The 25,542-nt window shown below is 28.6% G+C and overlaps 3 long non-coding RNA genes and 1 pseudogene across 5 annotated transcripts; 2 read left to right on the forward strand and 2 right to left on the reverse strand.

The window, feature by feature from the left end:
• Positions 1-3,574: 3,574 nt before the first annotated feature.
• On the reverse strand, positions 3,575-6,484 carry LOC118450397 (uncharacterized). 2 transcript variants are annotated; one of them, XR_014983722.1, is made up of 7 exons: positions 6,370-6,484; positions 6,025-6,205; positions 5,371-5,537; positions 4,963-5,283; positions 4,722-4,879; positions 4,115-4,634; positions 3,575-4,031 (listed from the first exon to the last, which is right to left on the reverse strand). It is a non-coding gene; the product is annotated as an uncharacterized LOC118450397 (long non-coding RNA). The 2 variants fall into 2 exon arrangements; XR_014983721.1 differs by having other exon boundaries at positions 4,963-5,537.
• Positions 6,485-6,531: 47 nt separating this feature from the next.
• On the forward strand, positions 6,532-7,448 carry LOC118450401 (uncharacterized). The gene is made up of 3 exons (XR_004840703.2): positions 6,532-7,040; positions 7,135-7,214; positions 7,308-7,448. It is a non-coding gene; the product is annotated as an uncharacterized LOC118450401 (long non-coding RNA).
• A 3,525-nt stretch (positions 7,449-10,973) lies between these two features.
• LOC118450398 (uncharacterized) lies at positions 10,974-13,767 on the forward strand. 2 transcript variants are annotated; one of them, XR_014983706.1, is made up of 3 exons: positions 10,974-11,264; positions 11,351-12,120; positions 13,043-13,767. It is a non-coding gene; the product is annotated as an uncharacterized LOC118450398 (long non-coding RNA). The 2 variants fall into 2 exon arrangements; XR_004840698.2 differs by lacking the exon at positions 13,043-13,767 and having other exon boundaries at positions 10,977-11,264; positions 11,351-11,559; positions 11,719-12,544.
• Positions 13,768-20,026: 6,259 nt separating this feature from the next.
• LOC118450405 (uncharacterized) lies at positions 20,027-23,125 on the reverse strand (annotated as a pseudogene).
• Between the last annotated feature and the right edge of the window lie 2,417 nt (positions 23,126-25,542).

A 25,542-nucleotide genomic window follows, 5' to 3' on the forward strand; every position in this document is an offset into this window, starting at 1 on the left:
AACTTTCTTTTTTATTACATTATTAAATAAAAATTAATCAGATATTTAATCAACTTTGCAAGCAAAAGAAAAGTCTCGATGAAGTTATTGGTTTTGAATGAAAAAAGTCGAAAAAAGTTGTTACTTTGGAAGAAAAAAGTCAAGTAGAGTCATTGATAAAAGATGAAGAGACTTGTACAATCACAGAATCGTAAGCCCTGAAATAAATTAATCAATTATTAGCACTTAATAATTGATATTCAGAAATTAATATTATAAATTGGTTCTCGTTCCATTCCCTATACAATCTCGATTTTTTGTTATGTATGAGTTGCATTAGATTCATCACTTTTCTTTCACGTTCTAAAATTAGTTAAACAGTTTTAGTTCTTTAATTCCGTAATCATCGTATACTTTATAGTAGTAACTTTTCTCTTCTTTTTTTCATCGCTGCATCTTGATACCTTTCTATTACCGAAGCAGGACCTCAAAATCGAGGGATTTAGATTTTTATACGGGTGTTTAAAGTCTTTATACCTGAAATGTAAAAGGACTTCTTTTGTAGAGACGAAGAAAGAGAGAGAATGAATGAATGTTGTAGATGGAGATTGGTCAATAGTTAAAGCTAAAACATGATGCATACGAAGTATAACACTATTTAGTGTTACACATAGTGTGAAATATAGAGATAGAATATTGGTGGCATCGGCGCATTATACCGTACAGTTTCAAATCCGATTAACCACTCGTAAATGAGAAAAGTCCAATTGAGTGCGAGACATCGAACAGTATGGTTGAGTAGCCCAGTAGAGAACGCTTTCTCGATCAACAGAAAACGGGGTCAATTAGTCATTACGACATACCGTTCGTTTCCTTCTTCATTATGTTTTGTCGATCATTACTAAAAAAATTATTATAGCCTTCGATCTCTAAGAACGAACGGACAAAGAGTTGAAGTTTTTATTTTTTCACTTTTTCTTTTATTCCACCCCGAATTCTTAGAAATTACTCAACGTATTATCGCTTGTATATATAGTTAGCTATTAGTATTGTATTATCATTATCGACATTATTATTATTATTAATATCATATCTCTTTTTAAACACGTAAGTATTGGGTTGGCAATTAAGTGATTGCGGATTTTGTCGTTTCCTTCTTATTTGAAATCTAGCAATCACTTAGTTGCCAATCCAATACATTGTGTTTTAGTGCGGTCACAATTTTTTCCATTTCATTCTATTTTGATTTATTTTCTTTTTTCTTATGGAGAATTGGGAAATTTTCTAAATGCTTTACTTACTATCGATTTTATATTATTGTAGCAATTATCGATGTTCGTAAAATTAATTTAATCATGCTTTAATGCGATTTAATCGATCATCATTAGATCGATTAAATAGATACAGATGGAGAGAGTGTGAGAGAGACACATGAGTTATGTAAAGCAGTGAAAAATAAGAAGTAAATTGTTGTGAAAGTTATTGTTCATTCAAGTCTGTTTGTTTTGCAGAATAATAATCGACCAATTATGTAAAAATAAACTTTATGTGCAATATCACTCGCTCATTTTTTGATTTGATATGAGATTTACTGTTCATTTTCGTGTAATAATCAATTTTATGGAATGAAAATATAATGATGTCTCGATGATAGCATACTTTGGAATATTACAAAATTATTATTTACTTTTTATTTATTTGATTAAATGAAAAATATAATATATTATCTATGATTAATACTTTCGAATACTATTCTTTTTAATGTGCTACTTTCAGGGATGTTTTTCAAGACTTGTAATGTATTTAATAATATAAATACAATAGCTCATATGAGCAAATTACTTATAATAGTCATTTTTCTGTCAGAAGATGGTTTACGTGATAGATAATATGTTCTTTTAAATATTTCTTAAATAATTTTCATAATTTTTTATTATAATGATGATATTATTGCTTTTGTGTTTGTTTTCATCTAAAAGCAAATGAGGCATTATTCTGTTGTTCGTTATTCTGGCACATTATTTTCACTATGCAAAGATCAACATAATTGAAATCAAAGTAAGCTCTGCGCGTATTTTCTTTTTTGCTTACTTGTTTCTTTATAAAAAGAAATATCATGGAGTTCATTATTCGCGTGACTGCCGTAGTAGCTGTGAAGAAGGCGTTTTAGAGGACCATCGCAGAATTTTTCTAAGCGATAGGTGAATTTTTCAATTTCTTCGATCTTTCAATCATGCCAACGACGAATAGGTTCGAAAGTCTGTCCCTACTACACCGAACCAGTAGTCACCCAGGGTCATCCTTTCAGTCATGTTCGCGTCCGCTGTGAGTCATCCGGATATTTCTGATTGCTCCATTGATATATATGACGTCAACATTTAGTTTACACTTGCAATTGTAAACTATAGTAAAGATTGCTATATTGAATTCTTGTCGGTAATTCATATTTCTCTTACTATGATATTCTACATTTTTTGGCTTAATAGATTAATGGATAACTATTAACATAATAAGCTACTGGATAAATTCTGAAATTGTAATAGTGGCACTGCTGGGTATAACTGTTACATCTATTTCTATAGTTAATTCTAACATGTAGAAAGATAATGCTATGAGCAATCGAATTTTCAATTAGTTTAAGCTAATTTTATCAGCTCTACCAAGTAAAAGTTCTAAAGTTTCTTTATATATGATGTCATATAAGCGATAGATGTTTTATTGATAGACACACGTTATAACAAAATTAGCAAATGTAAGGTATTAATTCTAGCGACGTTCGCTTATACAATAGTTGAAACAATTTAAAGATCCATTCGACTAACGGTGTCAATGTTGTATAATATCGAGGGAAGAAAAATTTTTGTGAACTATTCGAATATTTCGGATGTAATATTTTAGCATTAATCCGATAAAATTGCAGGAAGTGCGTCGGATATGAACATTACATTGTTTCCGATGTTAGACATTATAGAAATATTAAATTGACTGCATAAATTAACATTTTACTGAATATATATATATATATATATATATATATATATATATATATATCTCGGATTGATTATGTGTGGTGATAAACGAAAATATGTTTCTCTGTGAACAAAGGAATAAATCTTTATTTGTTAATTAAAACTTATTTGTTATTTACAATCTTATCTGTGAACAAAGAAGCGACAATTTACGTTTATTATTCAAACTACTTAAATTTTATTTAATATATTATCTTTTATGAATTTCTTTATACACTCTCGTGCTACTTTTCTCGTCTAAGTTCTATTTCCTATTGCCCATTTCTCTTCCAAATCTTAACGACTCGATTTGTAGGTAAGAAAAGAATTTGTGATTAACAAAAGACAATGGAAGGGCGGGCCATGAGAACGCGCGGCAAATCTACCTGAAGAAAGTATACTTTCTTTACATATATATATGTATGTTGTGTGTGCGTAATATATATATATATATATATCAATTGAATATATATAATATATTGAAACCCATTTATAAGAGAAGAATCTTGTCGAAGTTGTGGGTGAATTTATAACATTCATTCGTACTTTATTTTTCTTTCACAATTCCTTTTTTGAATGATCAAAAGAGCGCTTTATAAAATTTTGAATATAAATAAATATAAGTCCACCATTCAGCATAATTGACATAATTGACCCTAAAGAAAACAATTCTAAACATTTTTTGATGGTAGTCTATAAAACTATCAGAAATTTTCAGTTCTTTGAATCTTCTGATGTGAGTTTTATCAAATGTTTAGCTTATTTAAAATTCGTATTAAAGTTTATTACCTACTTGTTAATTGCAATCTAAAAGTGAATATTGAGTACCTTTCATTTTTTTGATTATTATTTCAATAACCGTTACTATTAAAAATCATTTGTCAGCTGACAAGTGATTTTAACAGAATGTATTCGTGTTATTACTATGTTGTTGCTGTTTAATATCCTTTTTCATTGTACCGTTTTGCTTTCCATCATTATTTCGTCAGAGCGGTTATCGAATATTAGAGTACATATATTAAATATTTTCATCTTTTCGATTATCTGAAATGTGTGTTTATTTTATTCAGTGTTTCTATTTATCGCAATTCCGAGCTCGACTTTTGATATAAAACGTTACTTCTTACTTCATCGTTGATGTGTAAATCTTAGAATACTTTGTTGCAGTCTGTAAGCTGTCGTATCATTAGTTGCTGCTAAATTTGACTATCACAAGAGGCTCGCTTTTGTATAACATCCTTGTTGCTTGTTCCGTATTATTGAAGGCTCTTTTCTTTGATGGTCTAAATCCAGATTATTTGGTCTGAATCTTTTATTCCATTTCCATATTTTGTTTTCTTGCGGTTCCTTTTCAACGTCTTGTCAAAATGACTGTGAAATTCACAGTATTCTTCTACCTCTTTTTCAAAATATACTTATGCATCAAAGGATTACATTATGCTCATGTAATTTTTGCGCATTAATTTTTACTTGTGCAATTCATGGTCGACAATTTGAGGATGATCTTCTAAATATTGAAAATTTTCTATTTTTTTTTTTTTTGCAATACAACATGAGAAGCTATCTCTGAAGAAAAATGTCTTGTGAATGATCCTTTAACTCATTGTTCTTTCTCCATGATTTTGCTGTTAAGATTCGATTCTTTCTCTAAAATGTTATATTTCCAGGTAGTTTACTTAATCTGTTTCATTTTTTGACATCTATCTCTTATTTGTAACGAGTTTATACAATTACCTATTATTTATTGTTTTGGATTTTCTATTTTAATTCGTTTTCTAAATAATTCACGTCCTTGACTGTAGATAATGCTTTCTTCAGTTCTTTTAAGAGTTTTCCTAATGTATTAATGTCTTTTCTCCCATCATCATTGGCAATGGTAGCATATATAAGTACTATAAGATAAAATTCACATATGATTATTAACAACTTATATAAAATTTTGTAAGTAAGAATAATAAAATACTAGAGAGAGAACCTTTGAACTACCTATGTTGGCATCAAAAATGCCGTAAGAGTGCCGGATGAAGAATTGCTCAATGGACATGAAATGACCAACAAAGTACAATGTACAAAGCAAAATATCAATTCAAAATAAATTTGCACCTGATAGAAGAAACCTATAACAAGTGCTAAATTTTCATAAGACAGATGTATATTCAACTACTTTAAAAAATGCTTCTGTTTCTCGAAGAGTGTACCACCTTGCGCAATGATAGATTTGAATACATTTTGATTTCACTGCAACTCATTTTATAATATAAGAAAGTGCGTGAATATAAGCAAAAGTAAAAAATGTCTGCAACATTTAAATTTGGTTATGATTCAAGAGCATAAAGAAGAAACTATCCTCTATCTCTATTAGAAATATATAGTATGTACATACTTGTGCGATATATATGCGTCTCAACACAAATGATGGTCACAGAAGCATTCCCAAAATATTCCTTGTAGAAACATTTCCTTTACTTTATACTATTTTTGTCAATACATTTTTGTATTATGGTGTCTTTTTGGGATCCAAATATTTAACATTGGTATGATCAGAGTACTCTACAAATAAGTAATATAATGAATGTAGTGACATGACAATATGTAATGATGGATCTATGCACAGGTGATAGAAACAATGGCATGGGTCCTGTAAAACAGTACCTTCACGCAATTAACTAAGTTTATGTTACATAATAAATTTAGGTAAATATCTGTCGGTCGATATATAAATTTTATATCTGTATTTGTTCCTATAATCCAGTAAGAGTATTTTTTGCCACATCATTTGTATAAACAGTTAAAGGAAGAAAATTTTATTATGTGAAATTGATTTACTTCAATACGAACAAATTTTACGTCTCAAGTAGCTTGAAGGCTAAATCAACCTATAGCTATAAATATTTCTTATCAATGCTTTCATACTTACTGACAAAGAAATCAATAACTGTGGATATAAATATTCCAAACAGTATTTCCATTGTGATTACGGCCTATCACTATTTTTTGTTGCCTGATTACTTCGTTTAATTGCTTCTTTCATATTTACCTTTAATATATTAACTGCACCTGTTTATGTTGTCTTTTAACCAACTTTGTAAATGCTCGATAGAATCTTTTGCCTCATGTATTCCTGTTTAATAGATAACCTAAACGTGGAGTTGAAATCTTTTTGAAATTCAACGACGACATTATTCTTTCCTTTGGTTGAATTATTTAGAAACGATTCCCTGAAAAAAAACGACCTACGATTTTTATATTTATTATCTTTAATGAGAATCAATATTAGCAATAATATACAAAGAAAATGACTGGTAGAAAAAAAATAAATAGTAACGTCAAATATAATTTTTTTACTAAAGTTATTTATAATACTTTAAAAAAGAACATTTACCTTACAGTTAATAAGAAAATAGTGTGTTATTGATTTCGAATAATTCGCAACAAACACATTATGATTAAAGTATCATTTTATGATATATATATGTAGATAGTATGGTTATGCAAATGATTTTCTGTAAGTTGGTATTAACTTAACATTTTTGTTATACATGACGAAAGCATATCACTTGAAAAAATTATACGATCAAATGCATCTATTAATCTATTTTTTAAATAAGCATTAAATAAAAGGTTAAGCTAACTTAATTTTAAACGTTTAGTGACTATTTCATCACGTTTCCATTTGTAGAAGACGTTGTTATATGGCTTGGAAAGTGTAAAATAAGGGTTAGAAAAAATTTTCTAATTACCTATAATTAAGGAGACGACGAAGTTCTGTTGCAATAAAATACCACAAAGTTATGCAAACTGATTAATTCACTATTACATTCAATATTCATATATACTTATGTTTATACTTGTATATATAATAAATTTCAAATATATATGAAGTAGACGCAGTGTTTATTCGTAATACGTTTAATTTATTTTTATATCTTAAAATAATCTGATTAAATAAAATTAGATTCAATATAAATAAGCGATGTAGTGTTTATGCTAGTACATATTCTTCATGATCCTGGTGCAAAAAGCTCATCGTACAAACGATCAATGAATACTCCGGTAAGAAAATTTATTTTTAAACTTTTCTTTAATAATTTTAATAATTTTTTATTATATAACAATGATACTAACAATTTCGTTTCCTTTTTTTTAGATTCAATAAAAGAAGAATCATTTGCCATCGTTTTGAGGCAGAATGCTCATCGTGCAAAGGATCAACAAAGCCTACAATAAGTGAATTTCTTTTTTAAATATTTCCTTCATAATTCAAAAAAACTTTCATTGTAAAGATCATACTAATAACTTTGTTTTTCTTTCTTTTTTCAGATAATCAATGCAATCATGCGGGTAATAATGAATCGAGTGTTGTACCATATAATTAATATAATAATCATGAACTGGAAAGATTCTTCGTTCGTTGCTTTAATTTCGTCCACGTTTTGCAATTTAAGTTTTAGTATCATATGCACTTAAATCAACTCAAAGCAATCAATCATTGAGTTATGATTTGTTTCTATAAAGTTTAAAAGTATTTTTCTTTTTATATTGTCACAGTATTCGTGTATTAGAGTTAGTGCATCAATGATTATGAACGAAAATTAAATACGTTTTCTTCTATAAGAGCATATTGGTAAATAAATTTTTTAATTTCATACTTAAGAATTTCACAATTTTTTTATTAATATAGATTTAATAAAAATTTGTTTGTCTTTTTACTAATCACTATTACGATTATGCCTTATCGATCTACAATGACGATGTGTACCTTTATTTTCAAATTACTTATATAGCCAACTACATTGTTTTGGACATCCTATGGATCATAGCTCTTCAATTTTGACTTATTTCGCGGACAAATGTTTTAGAGCTAATGTAGAACTTGATGTAGCAGAAATCGAACGAATTAAAAATACCTTCAGTATTCAATCATGCCGAAAATGAAAGGTCTGAATCAGCACAAATTACTGTTTGTAATATTTTAAATAAGTTATTCACGAGGATGACCGTGAGAAATTCCTCTTTTGGTAATTTCTATTTTGCTCGGTATTTTTTAGGAAAGTTGTTTTGTTTCGCATGATAGACTATTAGGGAAGGTGCCTTCTCTCTCACTATCCAGTAATATGATCAAGGTACAATACAAATACAATACAAATGGACATATATAAGTAATATTATTTTCTTGTTGATTATACCATCGAAAAATTTATTTATTTTTAAAATATAAAAATTTAAATAAAGTAATTATTCTCCTAATTAATAAATAATTTTAGATATGTCACATATTATAGCATATACTCGATTAATATGGAAAAATTTAAATAAAGTAAAAATAATTATTCTTATACTCTTTAATAATGTAATTAGGTAATTATTATATTAATTAAAAATGATAAATCATTATTTATTTATTATTAATTATAATATAAATAATAAATAATTATTTTATATTCTAAATTATAATCTTTCAATGTATATTAATATAGATAATATTATTTTAATAAAAATATTTATAAGTTTTTTTAAAAAAATAATTATATAATTATAAAAATTTAATTGTAATATAAAAATAAAGTATAAATAGGTATAAATTATAAATTATAATTATCTAAATTATATAAATATTTATTGATAAATTAATAAATGTTATTAATATATATTAATAAATTTAATTTATATATACATATATATATATATATATATATATATATATATATATATATATATATATATTAAAATGTATATAAATTTAATTTGATATAATATATAAAATAATTAATTAAAATTTTTTAAGCGTTAGATTTTTATTTGGTAAAAAAATTATATAGAGGGAGGGGAATAAAATTTAAAAAAAAAATTATCAATTTTTTGATGAAAAAAATCATATTTTTATTTTAAATTAAGTAAAAAAAAAACTAAAAGTAAAAATTTATTTATTTTTTGATATTTAATGAAAATTTTAATATATATATATATTAAATATATATATTATATTTATAATAAATATATATATATATATATATATATATATATATATATATTAAAATATAAAAATTTAAATAAAGTAATTATTCTCCTAATTAATAAATAATTATCATTATTAAATAAACCGCAATTATTAATTCCTTTTTATTTCGTGCTGTTTTAGTTTATTTTATTTAGTTTTTATTAATAAAAATTCAAGTAACCCTTTTTAATTTACTTAGTATACATATACTTTCAAGTAGTTTTCTTTATTATAATAATGATATTAGTAATATTGTTTTCGCTTTATATCAGATCTTATTGTGGTTGTCCGTGCAGCCATGGATGAGTCAATTCTTGTTTCAATAAAGTAATAGAAAAATCGTGAAGCTGACTGCGTTTTTACGTTTATTTAATTTTATTTACGTTTTGCAATTTCAATTAACTTTGAGGAATATGTTTATTTGAATAGATTTCGCACAGAATTTTCTGTAAGTAATCTGCAAGGAAACCCTCCTTATTAAGGGTAATTAGTTTATAAATTCTGTTCAGCTGGAATTGTCGGAGTTCTGGTGATGAAGGTGGATGCCTGTAACCTTCTCAGATTAGGGTTGAACAGGATAGAATCGAAAGAGCTTATATGCATCTCCCTATTCTATTCTTCCTTTTTTTCTCTATTCTTTTCACAAAACCTCAATACTCGCTACATTACCCTCTATCACAACAACGCATCCTATCCTACGGAACGTGTGTTAGGGATCGTGATACTGTGAGTAGGCCTCCACGTGGTTTCCTGTGGGCACGGCTGGTATCACCGTGGTGATTCGTTGTGAATGTTGATCGTGGCTAAACCAATCAGCCTGCTTACCGGCAGAAGATTGGGCTGTTCCGGCTCTGCTCACTCGACGATTGTGGTTACTAACTGTAAATGATTTCGTAATGAACGCACGAACGTATTAATGAATGGTATTTTTTTCATTCAACTGCATTCTTTTTCTATGCCCACATACTCAAACAGAACTCCGGTGTGCTATTGGCACCCTTTCTGATACGCAGTGGTTTGTAAAAATTACCAAGGAGACGGGGTTTGTGTCAGTAGTGGATGGTAGAGCAACCTGGAACAGTAGCATAAGGTGTAAGATGCAGGTGGTTTCAGGTGAGTAGAGGCGTCATAATAAAAAGCTCTATTTGGGCCTGAGGAGGAGCTCGGAAAAAAGTCTAAAGGAGAAACAACGCACAGAAAGAGAGAGAGAGAGTGAGAGAGAGAGAGAGAGAGAGAGAGAGAGAGAGAGAGAGAGAGAGAGAGAAAGAGATTATCTTTTTACTGCCTCGTGTTTCTTCGTTCGTGCGTCGTTCTAATGACCGATTTTTTTTATTTACTTTTATAATGTTTTCTATCTCTCTCTTTCTCTCTTTCTCCTTCTTACATTTGAATGTCTTGCCGTCTGCCCTGTAAATCTCAGACATCTCTCTCACACTCTCTCTTTCTCTTTCTATCATTCTCACCTCACTCTTCGTATACTGTTTGTACCTTTATTACCATATTATCTCACATTCTCCTTCTCAGTTCCACTCTTGTTCTCTCTCAAAGGAAATCTTATCTCGCTATCTTGCTTATTCTATGTCTGTGTGTATATATATGTGTATATATTTTTATATATTATATATATATATATATATATATATATATGTAAAGAAAGTATACTTTCTTCAGATAGATTTGTCACGCGTCTCATAGCCCGCCCTTCCATTGTCCTTTACTATTTACAATTTCTTTTGTGACTTTGAAATCGAGTTGTTAAGATTTGGAAGAGAAACGGGCAGTATGAAATATAACATAGAAGAGAAAAGCAACACGAGAGCTAGAAGAAGATACATAAGATAAAAGAAATAAAATTTAACAGTGTGAATAATAAACGTTAATCGTCGTTTCTTTGTTACAGGTAAGGCTAATCAGAACTAAGCATTAATTAACAAATAAAGATTTATCACTTTGTTCACAGAGAAACATATTTTCGTTTATCACCTCCCATAATCAATCAGAGATATTATATATATACACATATGTATATACATATATGTATATATGTATATATATATATATATATATATATATATATATACATATATATATGTTATGTAAGATTTGTAAAGATAGAAGGAATCAATAATAATAAGAGAAAGAAGAAAATTTACAGAAAAAGATAGTAAAAACAGATAGCACATTGCGATCTTAAGAATCTATTAATATTTGTCACGTAATAATGTGTCGACTCGACTTTTTACTTCATCGACGAAATTAGGTACAACTGTAATGAAAAAGTAAAGAGAGAAAACCTTTTTGCATGCAGTAAATACAGTTACATAATTCTATTCGTATAAAATCGTAATAAAATCGTTCATTACAGGAAAATGAGCAGTAAATGACGCGAGTGATATTGCTCATAAAGTTCATTATCGCATAACCGGTCGATTACTGCTTCGCAAAACGAACGGACTCATATGTGATTCGACGTGAATGAACAATAACATAATGATGATCGATTAAATCGCATTAAAGCATGATTAAATTAATTTTACGAACATCGATAATTGCTACAATAATATAAAATCGATAGTAAGTAAAGCTTTTAGAAAATTTCCCAGTTCTCCATAAGAAAAAAGAAAATAAATAAAAATAGAATGAAATGGAAAGAATTATGACCGATGCTAGCGAAAGCTGCTAAAAATTTTCAAGTGCGATCACTTAATCAACAAAATAATTTAATTTACTTAGAAGACCGATTCGTCAACGGCACGATCTACTTATAAGACCGAAACTGATCTTTTTTGTGTCGATTACACCTTTGAATGCACATCGACACGATTCGATCTATCAACGAACAACGACGAATACTTTTCCATTAAAACGATATTGTGAAGAAAGTCTACGAGCCACAATCTTCTACGCCACAAGCACGAGAAATGTACAGCGCTGAAGAACAAGAAAACAATATAAATAAAATAAACATGATTTCCAATGTTAAGAGTTTAATATATAAGCGGATAAAGTTCAATTACTTTTTTCACGAGAGAACAAACATTCGTGTCAATTGGTCACGATCGACTAATAAACAAAAAAATCTTCAAATTGCAATAAAACGTGTACATAGATTAATGATACAGAGATGAAAAAAACGTGAGTATGTGTATTCACCAATTCTACTAACGAAACCAACGTGCATGCCATAGTAAAATTTGGATCCTCTATATACACGAAAACGAAATAGAGAAAATTTATTGAGCACAAGATTAATATAGAAAATGATAGAGAAAGATCGAAAGGAAATTATTACTTTTCTCACGGGAGATAATAATTCTTTTACTCTCGTGATGAAGGTTTAATGTAATAGCTACAATACGGATAGAAAAAAAACCATGCGCGCTAAAACACAATGTATTGGGTTGGCAACTAAGCGATTGCCGGATTTCAAATAAGAAAGAAACGACAAAATTCGCAACCACTTAGTTACCAACCCAGTACTTACGTGTTTAAAAAGAGATATGATATTAATAATAATAATGTCGATAATGATAATACAATACTAATAGCTAACTATATATACAAGCGATAATACGTTGAGTAATTTCTAAGAATTCGGGGTGGAATAAAAGAAAAAGTGAAAAAATAAAAACGAACGGACAAATAGTTGGTCCGTTCGTTCTTAGAGATCGAAGGCTATAATAATTTTTTTAGTAATGATCAACAAAACATAATGAAGAAGGAAACGAACGGTATGTCGTAATGACTAATTGACCCCGTTTTCTGTTGATCGAGAAAGCGTTCTCTACTGGGCTACTCAACCATACTGTTCGATGTCTCGCACTCAATTGGACTTTTCTCATTTACGAGTGGTTAATCCGATTTGAAACTGTACGGTATAATACGCCGATGCCACCAATATTCTATCTCTATATTTCACACTATGTGTAACACTAAATAGTGTTATACTTCGTATGCATCATGTTTTAGCTTTAACTATTGACCAATCTCCATCTACAACATTCATTCATTCTCTCTCTTTCTTCGTCTCTACAAAAGAAGTCCTTTTACATTTCAGGTATAAAGACTTTAAACACCCGTATAAAAATCTAAATCCCTCGATTTTGAGGTCCTGCTTCGGTAATAGAAAGGTACCAAGATGCAGCGATGAAAAAAAGAAGAGAAAAATTACTATTATAAAGTATACGATGATTACGGAATTAAAGAACTAAAACTGTTTAACTAATTTTAGAACGTGAAAGAAAAGTGATGAATCTAATGCAACTCATACATAACAAAAAATCGAGATTGTATAGGGAATGGAACGAGAACCAATTTATAATATTAATTTCTGAATATCAATTATTAAGTGCTAATAATTGATTAATTTATTTCAGGGCTTACGATTCTGTGATTGTACAAGTCTCTTCATCTTTTATCAATGACTCTACTTGACTTTTTTCTTCCAAAGTAACAACTTTTTTCGACTTTTTTCATTCAAAACCAATAACTTCATCGAGACTTTTCTTTTGCTTGCAAAGTTGATTAAATATCTGATTAATTTTTATTTAATAATGTAATAAAAAAGAAAGTTTCGACGTTTAGTAGCCGAAATTCCAAAGGAAGCTGATAGGGCAAGCGTTAAAGACAATCAAGAGTCCGTTTTCGTTAACATAACAAGTAGCCAATGATCGCATACTTCAAATTTTGAAATATTGTAAGTTTAAATAGATTTTGTTTTGTGTTTATCGCCTGTTACAAACTTTGTAATGTTTAATCGATGTACTATTGTTTATGCTGAATTTGATCACGTTAATCTTATTTTGTTTTACCAAACAATTTAATTATTTGGATAAAAAGAAGAAGCTAATCACGTATATACGCATTAGCCATATTCAAGAAAGAAAAAAGTAACTTGTAAGTCAGTAAAATAGATCGATTTGTCACAATCTATATATAAAAATATACCTCCGACGGATTACAAATAAATTATAGAACTTTTCATCCACGTGGAACGATCATATTATATATATCGTAATGTGGAAGAAATATCGATGCTTTTCAATAGAAATATTTATACAAACGTATTCAATTGATAAATCAAAGGTAGATATTATATACATGGGTATATATATTTATGGAGATGTATTAATATACGATAGAAAATTGAAAAGCATCGTTCCATCTTTACGTTCGAGAGAATGATTATTCGTACGGCAATGAAAAGAGACGAATAAAAGACAAGAAAGCAAAAAGAAGAAAAACAACAATCTTCCAATAGAAAATAGAACAAGAAGAAGAAGAATAAAGAGAAACAATAGCAAGAAAGCGAATAATTAAATAGTTTCCCGGGCTTTTAGTCGAATTATTTTTGTCAACTATGATTATGTAGTAATCCGATTACACAGCGAACGCGTGAATATCCAAGCAATTCATACGATAGCAGAATTCTCTCGAGGATTCAACAGACTTTCCCTTCCTTTCCCTTTTTATTACTTACTCACTGACTCATTTGCTCTCTTTCTCCTTATATCTATCTATCTCTCTTTCATACTTAATATTTCTCTTTTGATCGAAGAAAACAAGTCCACTGATTTTTTCCACTTGCGTGCAATCGCGAAGAACTTCCAATCGATTTTTTATTTCATTTGATTTGAGAGAGAAAGAAAGAGAATATGATGAAAGTTCTTTCTGATGCCTTTCTTGTTACCTCTTTTTCCTTCCTATCTGTTATAGAGCCCACCAATCAACTAATCCACCATCTATCTCCTAGTTCCCCCGTTTCCTCAACCACTCTACCGTTTGCCGCATTTGAAGAGAATTTAACATTTATTATTCTTCGTCGACCTTTAATTAATCATACTTTGCTCAATTCTGTTCATTACACCTGGTTTTTTAATGGATTACGCCATAAAAATATTATAAAATAATTTTTGACTAATTTTAATGAACAAGCTCGCATTTTAAAAACGAAGGTTTAATATACAGCGTATTGATATCAAATATTTGAAAAATGCTTTTTCTTCAAAAAAATATCGTGTTAAAAAGTGATATTTTTCGAAATTAATATCCACAAATAAATACTTTTTATAAAAATTTGAAGCCAATACACTGTAAATTAAACTTTTATCTTTAATATGAAATCTTGTTCATCAAAATTAGTCATGAATTACTTCTATTCTCATTGATTTTCTTTTAGACATTTTTTGCGAAGGAAAAGTTTAATACTGCGATGTCCCTCGAAAATTGTTACAAAAGAGATAAAGCTCGTACACCCACTACAGATTTTCATATAAACGCTTGAATAGTGTATGTTTATATCCGTGAAAATGCTATTGCGTGCTTGGTTGTGTAAGAAAATAGCTGATGCTCAGATTTTTTGAATATTTCCAAACGCAAAGAAGTACGGTTTCAGAAGAAGTTACGGTGAATCATTCGAATATTTTAATGAGCCTTGTCCAGATGATTCTATGGCAACAATAAAAAAATACATGTTCTATCCTTTATGCCAAGAAATATGAGATTCTAAATTGTTATTAAATTTGTGGAAAATTTATAGTTTCTTTAAATTTTATTAACTAAGAAGATAAAGATTCTATTAGCAATGCAAGTCCTTTGGCATGTGTCTAGATTCATAATTCAAGCATGTTTGGAGCTTATAATAATCTGGTGGTTTTTTTTTATTGTATCGATGTAAACGAAAATAACGAACTGATTTACTCTTTTCTCCTTAGTTGATAATTTACTAATGTGTTTCTATCCAATCTCTTATATTTATTTCCTCCACTGATGGCTGAAGTGAATTTGCGGTAATCTGTTCTAGATAGGACACAGCAGTAGTATAATTTTTTTCGATGATAAATGCATATGATATATATATATATATATATATATATATATATATATTGTTGATTAATTTTTCAAAATTAATAATTACGGAATATATACATTATATTTTATTTTTAATAAAGATCAAAAGATAAATTCGTTTTCACATTTTCTATGAAATTTTTCTCCCAGCGTTGTTTTGTTATGATTTCCTCTATAAGAGTTAACTTCATATCATTATTATTCCTACTATAATTACCATAATAATGTGTAATGAAATAATATAGTAATGAAAATAGTAATAATAAGAAGAAACAAAAGAATGTATTTATATTGAATACATCGTGACACAAATGATGACGGTAACTTATGATAACAACAGAAGGAAAAATGTATCATTTTAAATGTTGGTTTGATGCGCGAATTCTCAACAAATCGTGTTCTTGATAATTTCGACACATGACCGTCCATCTAATACAAATGTCATATGAAGAAAAATACAAAACGTTTCTTTTGTTTTTGTCCGCTATCGATTCTTCTTGTGTAACTACTTTATGATGGTTATGCATTTGCTCCATCTGGTTTCTTTCGATTAATCGAAGATAATTGTCTTTACAATTGTAGTATAAAATGTATTAAATAATATTTGGATGTATATAAATAATTTTTGAAGACAATATATTATTATATTATATTTTTATTATTATTGTTATATTATTATTATCAGGAATTAAAGTAGAAATAATAGTAGAAGTAATATAGAATGGATTACTCATACAGGAGAAATCATGTAAAGAAAAGCACTGAAAGTTCTACCTCATAAGTAGTGTGGAAATGAATTTATATTTTATTTAATTAACGTAGATTTGTATTAAAATAATATAAAATATAAGTATTCACTTATTATTTTTAAGAAAATATTAGAAAAATTCTTATTTTTTGTCGCAAATATATATATCATTCTCTATATTCGTCAATTATATTTATTACTTTTTGTACATTTATCGAGCAACAAATGCGTATCTAGGTCGGGCCCCTGCATGACGCACGCACTATCAAAGGAAGATATACATATGATAAAGTGAAAAATGTGTGTTCACAGTCTACTAAGTTACTTACACTAACCCACGGGATACCAATTGTTATGTATGTGTGAGAGGGGAATAATTAAACAAGCTTATACGCCGATAAGATAGATCCATGATTGGGATATCGTTCTTCGCTTGTATTTGTAATCCATATTTTGTCCATACATGTCGCTGAAGTTACGTACGCTTCGAGCAAAAGATAGTGAATAAAATTAAATTGTATTAAATACTACATATTTCTATTAAACTTCTATACGTTTTTGTGAATCGATGTCGTAACAAAGTGCAATTACAATTTTTGTTTAATAAAACTCTAATTTTGAATACACAGATTGATGCAATTTTTTACCTTATATAAAATACGTTAATAACGTTACCTCTTAAAACTGTTAGTTTAGATATTATTTTTAATTGAAAACATGGTGAATTATTTCAATGTGCATTGGCACCCTTGCACCTACATGCCGTATGTTCAAGTAGGAGCATACCAACTGGCCATGTAAGAGAAAAAGTAAGAGAGAGTAGGCAGGTCTGTTTGGGAGTGGTTCAATGGAAGTTCTGTGTCTCTGTGAGATAATTAACAGAGGCGGCAAAAAGAGTATCGCAAATTAGTGTACTTTATTTGGTCCATTCTTCTATCATCCTTCTATCTATCATTCTTCTGATATATCCGAGCTTTATCCAACCTCATCGCCCCCTCTATAATTCATTTGATTACATTTAATTTAAATAATTGATGTTTTGTAAAGAAAAGCATAAAATATTATATAAAAAATGAAAAATGATTATAATTATAAAACTCACAGCAATTAGTTATTTGTTTAATGTAAGTAAATGAAAATACATGAATATCATAATAATTAATTACTTGTTTAATCCAAATAGTGTAAATGAATGACGATACGAAGTAATTTTTTTCGTAATTATAATATTAATGTATATGCAGAGAGGTATCAACTGGAATGATAGAGATCAAGATTCTCGTTTTTTTCTCACAAAATGAATTTATTTTATTGCGGTATTTCAAAGGGATCTTTAATACCATTATTTTTAATCTTCATTCTATCAAAATTGTTTAGCATATTTCGTTTATAACTTTCTTTTATTGAATATCATCATATTAAAAATCTTTATCTTTATCATATGTTGCTGTCACTCATAAAATAAATATTTTCGAAAAGAAATTCATATGAAAGAATTGTAAGAACTACTTGAAATTATTTAAACCTCAACATATTTTCTTTATCTCTCTCTATCACTTTATTTGACCAACAAAATTGATTAAAAATTTGATTAACTTTTTTTGAAAATCTAATAAGAAAGAATGTTTCGCTGTATAATTATCGAAATTCAAAAGGATGCTGACCCAGCAAGCATCAAGGGCAATCAATTATGTTTACATTTTAAGTCGTCTATCATTGCAAAATTTTCAAGTATTGAAAATTTAAATTAAGATTATTTTAAGTTTTGCGTATTGAGTTTAGAGCTTTAAATTGTTCAAATAAATGCGTCATCGATTAAATATTAACATATTGTATTCCATGCAAATTATATATTTTTTGAATAACTACAAAATTCGCGAAAGTATTAATGTTTTAATTTTAGACGTTCAGAAAGATAGATCTTCGATGTTTACGTGTCAGAACCCAAAAGAAAGTTATTTTGATAATAGTGAAGTCATTGTAAATAATCAACTACTCCGTGTTCAAAATTTAACCGTATTGGAATATTAAATAAAATTATTTTATGATTAACGAGCGTTACTAAACGTTTTTAATATTCTTTAATATACTTACGTTAATATTCTCGCAGAGAATCCACGTTTGATCTTCAGTAATTAGTCTCTTTAAAAATGGTTCTTTGAATTCGTATGTTTTGCTGCAGGAGCAAATCGCACATCAAAGCACGTTAAGACTACTTATTTCCTCTGGTTTTATAATGATTTACGTTGTCAATGAGAACAGACGTAATTCTCGACCGATTTTGACGATCAAAGCCTCATTTTAAATACGAAAATTTCGTCTAGGACATATCTTCATCAAATTTTTGGAAACGCTTTATTTTCTTTGAAAAAAATCGTTTTAAATAATGGTATTTTTTATGTAGAATAGTTTATATAAAATAAAAAGCTTTTTTAAAAATTCGAAAAATTATTCCGAGATTGAACCTTCTTTTTTAAAATGAGATCTTGCTAATTAGAATTGGTCAAGAATTCCTATTATTCTCATCGATAACGTAAATGCTGTTTCCGACATTTTTCGCGAAGAAATACTTTTGTACTATGAAGCTCTTCAAGATTAGGGACGAAAGAGAATCTTCAGTATTGATTTTAATATTATACAGGATTGGATGGCATGTGTTTTATGTTTGTGAAATCACGATTGCCCGCTTTTTTGTGTGCGTAAATAGCTGATGCTCAGATTTTTTGAATATTTCCAAATGCAAAGAAATACATTTCTCGAAGCTCGCACGGAGAAGTAACTTTCTCGGTCATTTTAATGAACTTTGGACACATGATTCTATGACAAAAATAATTAAGTACTTTATACATTAAAACACTGGAGGTTCTGCAATTTATAGCACATTTGCAAGTATCTGGATTGGTAATTCAAGAATCGTAGGTATTCGAGGCTAGTTGATTCCAATGATTTTGTTTTATTGTATCAAAGTAAACAAATATAATGAATTAATTTATTCTTTTTTTTTTATATGATAATTTAGTAAGATTTTATTATCCCATCTCATATTTATTTTCTCCACATGTGGCTGTGCTAGATAAGATATAGCAGTAGTACAATTTTGTTCTATGACAAATGCATGTAAAGTATGTACATTTGTCGATTATTTTTTCAAAATGAATAATAAGCAGGTATATACATTGTATATTATTTTTAATAAAAATCAAAACACTAATTCGTTTCCACATTGCTTATGTGATGTTTCTCCCAGCGATATTTTGTTATGATTTCCTCTTCAGGAGTCCACTTAACACTAAATCTACTGACATTTCATGTATACCAAATCCTACTCTGAGCGGTCAAATGACTGCTTCAAAAAAAATATTTATCTAAATATAGAAAAAGATTTTAGTCAATTGGATAGTAAATAAAATATTCTTTTTCTATTTAGAAAAGTTTTATTTACACTTATGCATTTTCAACACATTTTTTACAAATTACAGTATTTTGTATCGCACATTTTTCGCATAAGCATTTTTTACATTTTATACAGATTTTGTTAGTCTTATTGACTTTACAATATCTTATTTGACAAACTTTCCATCCAGATGAATTTGTAGCTGTATTTGATGAACATTCTTTGCTTAGCTGTCTCTCCTTCGGATATTCGGTCCCAAGCTCTTCTGCCAATTGAAATAAAAATTCTTGCCTGGATATTCCTCCATCCGTCGTTTCTTCGTATAAAATCCAGGCATTTATCTCGGCTAAATCTAAGATACTGAAAAATACCTGTACAGGACATTTTTGACATTTAGATTTTACACAATATTTTCTGGCTATTTGATCGGTTACATCTACACTGAATTTTGTGCTATTGTAAAATCTAATTATCTCTGGTATACGGATGTCACTTATCTCAATTTCAACGAATAAATACATTGAACTAAGTGTCAATACTTTTTTATTATTTTTAGTTTTTTAAATTGTAAGAATAAAATCTTTCGATTTTTATAATAATGTTGAGAAGCGTGTCTCACTATCCTTTTGCTTGTCTCGCTAAATTTGGTAGCTTCCTTTTTTTTCTGCGAATAGTTCCAACATGCGTAGTTTTTTTTGTTTGAAGTTTACTCGGTATTGACAAGCTTGTAAAAAAGTTGTCAGTATTTCTCACATGTCCCGTATATGGTTTTACTAATTTCAAAGTTACTAACTCTCCAAATTGAACCGACGATTCTCTCCCTTCCTCTTTTCTGTATATAAATATATATACACATATATATATATGTAAAGAAAGTATACTTTCTTCAGGTAGATTTGCCGCGCTTCTCATGGCCCGTCCTTCCATTATCCTTTGTTATTTACAAATTCTTTTGTTACCTACAATGATAATAAATTTAGTAATTATTACAATAAAATTAAATAGAAACTTTCATTTATATATTATTGTTAAGTCAAGTCAATTAATTATAACAGAAGGCGAATAAATAGATTATTATTATTTTTGTTTGTAATTATAATATTGATTTATGCGTAAATAGGTATCGACTGAAACGATGGAGATCAAGATCCTCGATTCATTTTCCGAAAAATGAATTTATTTTATTGCGGTAAATCAAAGTAATGGGATTCTTAATACCATTTTTTTGTTGTCTTCATTCTATCCAAATTGTCTAACAAATTTCGTTTATAACATTCTGTTATCGAATATCATCATCATATTATAGATCTTTATCTTTATCTTATATCGTCGTGAATTCACTCATTATAAAGTAAATATCTTCGAAAAGTAATTCATTCAAAAAAATCGTATGAACAAATTGAAATTTTTTAATAAAGATCGCTACATATTATTCTTTCTCTCTCTTTTTCTGTTTTTTCTCTATTATCAATGTACTAAATATCAATATCTTAATATTACATCAATCAATATAAAACTCAATTGAGAAAATCAATTAATTATAAAAATTTATTTGGAAACAAATATATATATAAAAAAAATAAGAGAGAGAGAAAGAGGAAAAGAGAGATAGAGAAAGAATATAAATAAATAGTAAAAATAAATATTTAAATCGTCTCCTTCCAATCTTAATAACATATTGATATATTTCATCTATCATATATTTTGCTACGAAGACTTTTTTGTTTCTTATTAAAAGATAGTTTGTTCATCTATTCATAGAAAGAGCGGAAGAGGATGAGAGGGAGAGAGAGAGAGAAGATAGGTATGCCGATAAAAGTTATAAGAAGCAGCATACTTTACATTTCTTTTAAGCTCAACTTCACATATTTAGCTATGATATTAAATGATGTTTGCATACCTTTTTCTTTCTTTTTTATATTCTTTTATTCATTCTTTTCTTAAATTAGCCCTCTTACTATGTTCACAACTTTTCTATACCGTAACATAAACTCCTCTGTGTCAATCTACTCTTCTAGCCTTTTTTTTTGATAGATATTGAGTGAACAGAAAGTATTATGATTCGTTATTTAATATGTATAATTTTAACATAATAGAAACTTTTTGATATATAATTTTATATATGTATTTATTTATTTCAATAAATATACGCTTGAATATATTGAATATATGAACTTATAATATAGGAACAGAGTGTTTCTGATCGCTTAATTAAAGGGTGATTGAAAGGGATCAACTTTATATCATGTCTTTTTCTATCATGAATATATATATAAATATTATATATTGAAATACATACATATAAATATATACATTTAAAATAATATATCAATATTGTTGACAGTACTCGTATGATTTTTCATCCTTCAAATGATACATGTCAAAATTTCGTGACATTCTGATAATTACTTTACAAGTTATAGTGGTTTTAGTGAGCCCAGTTTTGTAATTTTCAAAACAATAGATAGAAGAAAACATAAGAAAAGTCCACAAAATAGTTTTGAAAGGCCGTAAAGTGGCGTTGCATGTTATAACTGATACCTTAAAAATATCAGAATGTAGTGTGTTTACAATTTTATAAGAAAATTTGAGCATGTGTAAGTTGCTTTCGAAGTTGGTGCCGCGTTTCTCACACCGGAACAAAAATAACAACGCGTCGAGGATTCAGAGCGCAGTTTAGAGTCGTTTACGCGAGATAAAAAAGATTTCTTGGGTCGGTATGTGACAATGGATGAAGCATGAATCCACAACTACACATCTAGCTCAATTGTAGAAGTTATTGCCAAAACTGAAACCTATTTTGAGAGCAAAGACAAATCGTTCTAAAAAAAAGCATCGAAAAGTAAGAGGAGTGTTGAAATGAATGTATCACTCTTGAAGGAGAATATGTTGATGAATAAAGTAGAATATCTAAAAAAGAATTTATTTTTCCTAGCTAGACCGGAAATTTATTGAGTGATGTTATACAGATTGTTATGCATATTATGTAGGTAATTTCAATCGTGACTGGGCAACAGAAACCATGTTGAATTTTCAAAGCTGAATAATTGTAAGAGCGTCATTAATTATATATTCAATCATTGTTTTCCTTATATTATTAATGTTTTTAGATTAGTTACTGTATTTTCGGTTGGTAATTCATTACACATTTCGCTCAATAGTTTCATTTTAAATTCGTCTATTTTTCATGACAAGATCGGAATGACGAGTCGATTTAGAAGATATGAAAAATAATTGACAGACGCTTAATCTGTCCTTCGTGGGGTTCATTCGTTTATGGAAGGAAGAGAAGAGGCTAAAATCCAGAGTGTGTAAGTGACATGGAAGTGCACGGATAACGAAATAACGAATAGGATAAAGACCGAAAAGGAATTAATTAATCTTTACCGAAGAGAGAAAGAAGAAAAATGAAGGGCATATATAATATATATGTAAAGAAAGTGTACTTTCTTCAGGTAGATTTGCCGCGCGTCTCATAGCCCGCCCTTCCATTGTCCTTTATTATTTACAATTTCTTTTGTGACCTACAAATCGAGTTGTTAAAATTTGGAAGAGAAACGGGCAGTATGAAATATAACATAGAAGAGAAAAGCAACACGAGAGCTAGAAGAAGATACATAAGATAAAAGAAATAAAATTTAACAGTGTGAATAATAAACGTAAATTATCGTTTCTTTGTTCACAGTTAAGACTAATTAGAAACTATGCATTAATTAACAAATAAAGATTTATCACTTTGTTCACAGAGAAACATATTTTCGTTAATCACCTCCCAAAAGCAATCCGAGATATTATATATATATTTGTATATTATATACATAAACACAGACATGGTAGCAAAAAAGAGAAAAGAAAAATAATCAACAATCCCAAGTATTGTTTCGTTGAGGAGAAATAGGAAATGAGTGAAAAGAATGTATGAGAGAGAAGAAGAAAAAGACAAAGAGAGAGCGATAGAAAGAAAGAGGGGAGTGAGAGAGAGACAAGAGGTTTTTAGATAGACATGTAAACTGATAGTCGATAATCCTTCTCCCTCTTTCTTCATATGACGGATAGAAAATATTGACGCGATATAACGACCATCAGGCAAGCGACATTAAGCCGTTTTCACTACCTGAATAATATATCCGTTCTATTCTGATACTAAAGTGAAATAACATTTGGATTAACAAACCGTTATTACTAAAACCGACCTTTCTCTCTCTCTCTCTCTCTCTCTCTCTCTCTTTTCTTTTATATGAAAACAAAAAAGAAGAAAAAGAAGGAACATTGGCGTAATTTTCATTAGAATAGAAACTTTATCAAAGAAATTAACTAATATCGATAATTATACTTTTCAGTGTTCACATTCACATCGATCGGAGTTTATACAAACTTATGGACTTGTTTCCTCGAGTTTACAAGTAGATAAAAACAGAAAGAGAGTGAGAGAGAAAGAGAGAACGATTATCAATCCAAGCACCTAACTCACTCTATCCGGATATAATTACGCGGAAAATAATTAATTATTCGTGCATGCGTAACTATTAATACTTAGTTATTATAATGAAAATTACGTAAATGTTTATAAACATATACTAAATATTTCATTTGTTAACGATTCGATGATTCTCAATTTCTCGCTTTCGTGAGTGAAATATCGATGGACATTAGTGTTCGATTACATAGAAAAAATATCGTTGCAAAACAAATAGAATTGATTAGAAGAGAAATAGGTTTTATCTGGATTAAAATTAAAGGAGAGATACGATTAGAGTAACCGGCTAAAATTTCAAAAGGAATTGATTAACATCTTTGAATCCAATGGAACAGATGAAAAGTATCAACGATATCCAGTACTTCAAATTTTAATCGAAAGACATAGAATGTCCCGATTTAACTAAGTCAAATGGTTTAAAATATTTTAATTTTATTACACATACTCTTTTTCTTTATCTATAATTTTTAATCTGAAATTTCGAATCCTCCATCTTTTCTTCTCTTTTGTATTTTCCAATTGAAAAAAAAATAAAAAAAAATGATCTCGATAGAATATTTCTTGAGTATTTGAACGCATTACTTTTAAAACCATGTATATATATAGGTATTTGATTGTAAATTAGTTTTAAAAATAACATGGAATATATGATACTTTAACAATGCGTTTCATGTAACGCACGATAGAAAACAGTTGAAATAATAAGCGGTAAGCGCACTTATAGGTTGTCGGAAAGACGAAAATAATTTAACCATTTGATGAATTTTTAGAGAATCTTATATATATGTGTAAAGAAAGTATACTTTCTTCAGGTAGATTTGCCGCGCGTCTCATAGCCCATCCTTCCATTGTCCTTTATTATTTACAATTTCTTTTCTTACCTACAAATTGAGTCGTTAATATTTGGAAGAGAAACGGGCAGTACGAAATATAATATAGAAGAGAATAGCAACACGAGAGCTAGAAGAAGATTCATAATTTAATAGAAATAAAATTTAACAGTGTGAATAATAAACGTTAATTGTCGTTTTATAATATCTCGGGTTGACTGTTCACAGAGAAACATATTTTCGTTTATCACCTCCCATA

Source organism: Vespa mandarinia, unplaced genomic scaffold (assembly GCF_050613455.1).
Source record: "Vespa mandarinia isolate Hongniang unplaced genomic scaffold, ASM5061345v1 scaffold_61, whole genome shotgun sequence".
NCBI classification, from domain to species: domain Eukaryota; kingdom Metazoa; phylum Arthropoda; class Insecta; order Hymenoptera; family Vespidae; genus Vespa; species Vespa mandarinia.